Source organism: Teleopsis dalmanni, chromosome 1, assembly GCF_002237135.1.
Source record: "Teleopsis dalmanni isolate 2A chromosome 1, ASM223713v2, whole genome shotgun sequence".
In the NCBI taxonomy this organism is placed as follows: domain Eukaryota; kingdom Metazoa; phylum Arthropoda; class Insecta; order Diptera; family Diopsidae; genus Teleopsis; species Teleopsis dalmanni.
This window is the reverse complement of record NC_051846.1, coordinates 101,840,393-101,847,580: the sequence shown is the minus strand read 5'-3', so window position 1 is coordinate 101,847,580 and position 7,188 is coordinate 101,840,393.

Genomic DNA, 7,188 nt, shown 5'->3' with positions numbered 1-7,188 from the left:
TTGTGTTTACAATTCTAAAGCTATGGCTGAAATCCAGGCTGTGTTAATCAATTACTATCGCTTTGAAATTCTAACTGGTGTTTACAATTCTATAGCTACGGCTGAACTCCAGGCTGCGTTAATCAATTACTATCGCTTTGAAAATTCTAACTTGTGTTTACAATTCTATAGCTACGGCTGAAATACAGGCTGTGTTAATCAATTACTATCGCTTTGAAATTCTAACTTATGTTTACAGTTCTATAGCTACGGCTGAAATACAGGCTGTGTTAATCAATTTCTATCGCTTTTAAATTCTAACTTGTGTTTATACTTCCATAGCTACGGCTGAAATACAGACTATGTTAATCAATTACTATCGCTTTGAAATTCTAACTTATGTTTACAATTCTATAGCTACGGCTGAAATACAGGCTGTATTAATCAATTGCTACCGCTTTGAAAATTCTAACTTGTGTTTACAATTCTATAGCTACGGCTGAGATCCAGACTGTGTTAAAGAACTACGACAGGCTGTGTTAATCAATTACTATCGCTTTGAAATTCTAACTTGTGTTTATACTTCTATAGCTACGGCTGAAATACAGGCTGTGTTAATCAATTACAATCGCTTTGAAAATTCTAACTTGTGTTTATAATTCTATAGCTACGGCTGAAATACAGGCTGTGTTAATCAATTACTACCGCTTTGAAATTCTAACTTGTGTTTACAATTCTAAAGCTACGGATGAACTCCAGGCTGCGTTAATCAATTACTATCGCTTTGAAAATTCTAACTTGTGTTTACAATTCTATAGCTATGGCTGAAATCCAGGCTGTGTTAATCAATTACTATCGCTTTGAAAATTCTAACTTGTGTTTACAATTCTATAGCTACGGCTAAAATCCAGGCTGTGTTAACCAATTACTATCGCTTTGAAATTCTAACTTGTGTTTACAATTCTAAAGCTACGGATGAACTCCAGGCTGCGTTAATCAATTACTATCGCTTTGAAAATTCTAACTTGTGTTTACAATTCTATAGCTATGGCTGAAATCCAGGCTGTGTTAGTCAATTACTATCGCTTTGAAATTCTAACTGGTGTTTACAATTCTATAGCTACGGCTGAACTCCAGGCTGCGTTAATCAATTACTATCGCTTTGAAAATTCTAACTTGTGTTTACAATTCTATAGCAACGGCTGAAATACAGGCTGTGTTAATCAATCACTATCGCTTTGAAATTCTAACTTATGTTTACAATTCTATAGCTACGGCTGAAATACAGGCTGTGTTAATCAATTTCTATCGCTTTTAAATTCTAACTTGTGTTTATACTTCCATAGCTACGGCTGAAATACAGACTATGTTAATCAATTACTATCGCTTTGAAATTCTAACTTATGTTTACAATTCTATAGCTACGGCTGAAATACAGGCTGTATTAATCAATTGCTACCGCTTTGAAAATTCTAACTTGTGTTTACAATTCTATAGCTACGGCTGAGATCCAGACTGTGTTAAAGAACTACGACAGGCTGTGTTAATCAATTACTATCGCTTTGAAATTCTAACTTGTGTTTATACTTCTATAGCTACGGCTGAAATACAGGCTGTGTTAATCAATTACAATCGCTTTGAAAATTCTAACTTGTGTTTATAATTCTATAGCTACGGCTGAAATACAGGCTGTGTTAATCAATTACTACCGCTTTGAAATTCTAACTTGTGTTTACAATTCTAAAGCTACGGATGAACTCCAGGCTGCGTTAATCAATTACTATCGCTTTGAAAATTCTAACTTGTGTTTACAATTCTATAGCTATGGCTGAAATCCAGGCTGTGTTAATCAATTACTATCGCTTTGAAATTCTAACTTGTGTTTATAATTCTATAGCTATGGCTGAAATACAGGCTGTGTTAATCAATTACTACCGCTTTGAAATTCTAACTTGTGTTTACAATTCTATAGCTACGGCTGAGATCCAGACTGTGTTAAGCAACTACGATCGCCTTGAAAATTCTAACTTGTGTTTACAATTCTATAGCTACGGCTGAAATCCAGGCTGTGTTAATCAATTGCTATCGCTTTGTATTCTAACTTGTGTTTACAATTCTATAGCTACGGCTGAAATCCAGACTGTGTTAAAGAACTGCGACAGGCTGTGTTAATCAATTACTATCGCTTTGAAATTCTAACTTGTGTTTATACTTCTATAGCTACGGCTGAAATTCAGGCTGTGTTAATCAAATACAATCACTTTGAAATTCTAACTTGTGTTTATAATTCTATAGCTACGGCTGAAATACAGGCTGTGTTAATCAATTACTACCGCTTTGAAATTCTAACTTGTGTTTATACTTTTAGTACGCTGAGATCAGATAGTGTTAAACAATACGAAGGCTTGTTAATCATTCTCGCTTTGAATTAACTTGTGTTTAACAATTCTAATAGCTACGGTGAAATCCAGGTGCGTTAATCAATTTATGCTTTGAATTTAATTGTGTTTCATTCTATGCTCTGGTGAAATAGAGGTGTGTATCAATTACTATGTGATTCAATTGTGTTTCTTTATTTGCTAGGCTGAAATACAGGCAGTGTTAATCAATTACTATCGCTTTGAAATTCTAACTTTTGTTTATACTTCTATAGCTACGGCTTAGATCCAGACTGTGTTAAACAACTACGACAGGCTGTGTTAATCAATTACTATCGCTTTGAAATTCTAACTTGTGTTTACAATTCTAAAGCTACGGATGAACTCCAGGCTGCGTTAATCAATTACTATCGCTTTGAAATTCTAACTTGTGTTTACAATTCTATAGCTACGGCTGAAATACAGGCTGTGTTAATCAATTACTATCGCTTTGAAATTCTAACTTGTGTTTATACTTCTATAGCTACGGCTGAAATACAGGCTGTGTTAATCAATTACTATCGCTTTGAAATTCTAACTTGTGTTTATAATTCTATAGCTACGGCTGAGGTCCAGACTGTGTTAATCAATTACTATCGCTTTGAAATTCTAACTTGTGTTTACAATTCTATAGCTACGGCTGAAATACAGGCTGTGTTAATCAATTACTATCGCTTTGAAATTCTAACTTGTGTTTACAATTCTATAGCTACGGCTGAGAATCACAGGCTGTGTTAATCAATTACTATCGCTTTGAAATTCTAACTTGTGTTTATACTTCTATAGCTACGGCTGAAATACAGGCTGTGTTAATCAATTACTATCGCTTAAAAATTCTAACTTGTGTTTATAATTCTATAGCTACAGCTGATATCCAGACTGTGTTAAACAACTACCATCGCTTTGAAAATTCTAACTTGTGTTTATACTTCTATAGGTACGGCTGAAATACAGGCTGTGTTAAACAACTACGATCGCTTTGAAAATTCTAACTTGTGTTTACAATTTTATAGCTACGGCTGAAATCCCAGGCTGTGTTAATCAATTACTATCGCTTTGAAATTCTAACTTGTGTTTACAATTCTAAAGCTACGGATGAACTCCAGGCTGCGTTAATCAATTACTATCGCTTTGAAAATTCTAACTTGTGTTTACAATTCTATAGCTACGGCTGAACTCCAGGCTGCGTTAATCAATTACTATCGCTTTGAAAATTCAAACTTGTGTTTACAATTCTATAGCTACGGCTGAAATACAGGCTGTGTTAATCAATTACTATCGCTTTGAAATTTTTACTTATGTTTACAATTCTATAGCTACGGCTGAAATCCAGGCTGTGTTAATCAATTACTATCGCTGTGAAATTCTAACTTGTGTTTATACTTCTATAGCTACGGCTGAAATACAGGCTGTGTTACTCAATTACTATCCTTGAAATTCTAACTTGTGTTTACAATTCTATAGCTACGGCTGAAATACAGGCTGTGTTAATCAATTACTATCGCTGTGAAATTCTAACTTGTGTTTATACTTCTATAGCTACGGCTGAAATACAGGCTGTGTTAATCAATTACTATCGCTTTGAAAATCTGACTTGTGTTTACAATTCTATAGCTGCGGCTGAAATACATGCTGTGTTAATCAATTACTATCGCTTTGAAATTCTAACTTGTGTTTACAATTCTATAGCTACGGCTGAGATCCAGACTGTGTTAAACAACTACGATCGCTGTGAAATTCTAACTTGTGTTTATACTTCTATAGCTACGGCTGAAATACAGGCTGTGTTAATCAATTACTATCGCTTTGAAATTCTGACTTTTGTTTATACTTCTATAGCTACGGCTGAAATCTAGGCTGTGTTAATCAATTACTATCGCTTTGAAATTCTAACTGGTGTTTACAATTCTATAGCTACGGCTGAACTCCAGGCTGCGTTAATCAATTACTATCGCTTTGAAAATTCTAACTTGTGTTTACAATTCTATAGCTACGGCTGAAATACAGGCTGTGTTAATCAATTACTATCGCTTTGAAATTCTAACTTATGTTTACAATTCTATAGCTACGGCTGAAATACAGGCTGTGTTAATCAATTACTATCGCTTTTAAATTCTAACTTGTGTTTATACTTCTATAGCTACGGCTGAGATCCAGACTATGTTAATCAATTACTATCGCTTTGAAATTCTAACTTGTGTTTACAATTCTATAGCTACGGCTGAAATACAAGCTGTGTTAATCAATTACTATCGCTTTGAAATTCTAACTTATGTTTACAATTCTATAGCTACGGCTGAAATACAGGCTGTGTTAATCAATTACTATCGCTTTTAAATTCTAACTTGTGTTTATACTTCTATAGCTACGGCTGAGATCCAGACTATGTTAATCAATTACTATCGCTTTGAAATTCTAACTTGTGTTTACAATTCTATAGCTACGGCTGAAATACAGGCTGTGGTAATCAATTACTACCGCTTTGAAAATTCTAACTTGTGTTTACAATTCTATAGCTACGGCTGAGATCCAGACTGTGTTAAAGAACTACGACAGGCTGTGTTAATCAATTACTATCGCTTTCAAATTCTAACTTGTGTTTATACTTCCATAGCTACGGCTGAGATCCAGGCTATGTTAATCAATTACTATCGCTTTGAAATTCTAACTTGTGTTTATACTTCTATTGCTACGGCTGAAATACAGGCTGTGTTAATCAAATACTATCGCTTTGAAATTCTTACTTGTGTTTACAATTCTATAGCTACGGCTGAAATACAGGCTGTGTTAATCAATTACTATCGCTTTGAAATTCTAACTTGTGTTTATGCTTCTATAGCTACGGCTGAAATACAGGCTGTGTTAATCAATTACTATCGCTTTGAAAATCTGACTTGTGTTTACAATTCTATAGCTGCGGCTGAAATACAGGCTGTGTTAATCAATTACTATCGGTTTGAAATTCTAACTTGTGTTTACAATTCTATAGCTACGGCTGAGATCCAGACTGTGTTAAACAACTACGATCGCTTTGAAATTCTAACTTGTGTTTATACTTCTATAGCTACGGTTGAAATACAGGCTGTGTTAATCAATTACTATCGCTTTGAAATTCTAACTTGTGTTTATACTTCTATAGCTACGGCTGAGATCCAGACTGTGTTAAGCAACTACGATCGCTTTGAAAATTCTAACTTGTGTTTACAATTCTATAGCTACGGCTGAAATACAGGCTGTGTTAATCAATTACTATCGCTTTGAAATTCTAACTTGTGTTTACACTTCTATAGCTACGGCTGAAATACAGGCTGTGTTAATCAATTACTATCGCTTTGAAATTCTAACTTGTGTTTACAATTCTATAGCTACGGCTGAAATCCAGGCTGTGTTAATCAATTACTATCGCTTTGAAATTCTAACTTGTGTTTACAATTCTATAGCTACGGCTGAAATACAGGCTGTGTTAATCAATTACTATCGCTTTGAAATTCTAACTTGTGTTTATAATTCTATAGCTACGGCTGAAATACAGGCTGTGTTAATCAATTACTATCGCTTTGAAATTCTAACTTGTGTTTACAATTCTATAGCTACGGCTGAGATCCAGACTGTGTTAAACAACTACGATCGCTTTGAAATTCTAACTTGTGTTTATACTTCTATAGCTACGGCTGAAATACAGACTGTGTTAATCAATTACTATCGCTTTGAAATTCTAACTTGTGTTTATACTTCTATAGCTACGGCTGAAATCCAGGCTGTGTTAATCAATTACTATCGCTTTGAAATTCTAACTTGTGTTTACAATTCTATAGCTACGGCTGAAATACAGGCTGTGTTAATCAATTACTATCGCTTTGAAAATTCTAACTTGTGTTTACAATTCTATAGCTACGGCTGAGATCCAGACTGTGTTAAAGAACTACGACAGGCTGTGTTAATTAATTACTATCGCTTTGAAATTCTAACTTGTGTTTATACTTCTATAGCAACGGCTGAAATACAGGCTGTGTTAATCAATTACAATCGCTTTGAAATTCTAACTTCTGTTTATACTTCTATAGCTACGGCTGAAATACAGGCTGTGTTAATCAATTACTATCGCTTTGAAATTCTAACTTGTGTTTACAAATCTATAGCTACGGCTGAGATCCAGACTGTGTTAAGCAACTACGATCGCTTTGAAAATTCTAACTTGTGTTTACAATTCTATAGCTACGGCTGAAATACAGGCTGTGTTAATCAATTACTATCGCTTTTAAATTCTAACTTGTGTTTATACTTCTATAGCTACGGCTGAGATCCAGACTATGTTAATCAATTACTATCGCTTTGAAATTCTAACTTGTGTTTACAATTCTATAGCTACGGCTGAAATACAGGCTGTGTTAATCAATTACTATCGCTTTGAAATTCTAACTTATGTTTACAATTCTATAGCTACGGCTGAAATACAGGCTGTGTTAATCAATTACTATCGCTTTTAAATTCTAACTTGTGTTTATACTTCTATAGCTACGGCTGAGATCCAGACTATGTTAATCAATTACTATCGCTTTGAAATTCTAACTTGTGTTTACAATTCTATAGCTACGGCTGAAATACAGGCTGTGGTAATCAATTACTACCGCTTTGAAAATTCTAACTTGTGTTTACAATTCTATAGCTACGGCTGAGATCCAGACTGTGTTAAAGAACTACGACAGGCTGTGTTAATCAATTACTATCGCTTTCAAATTCTAACTTGTGTTTATACTTCCATAGCTACGGCTGAGATCCAGACTATGTTAAT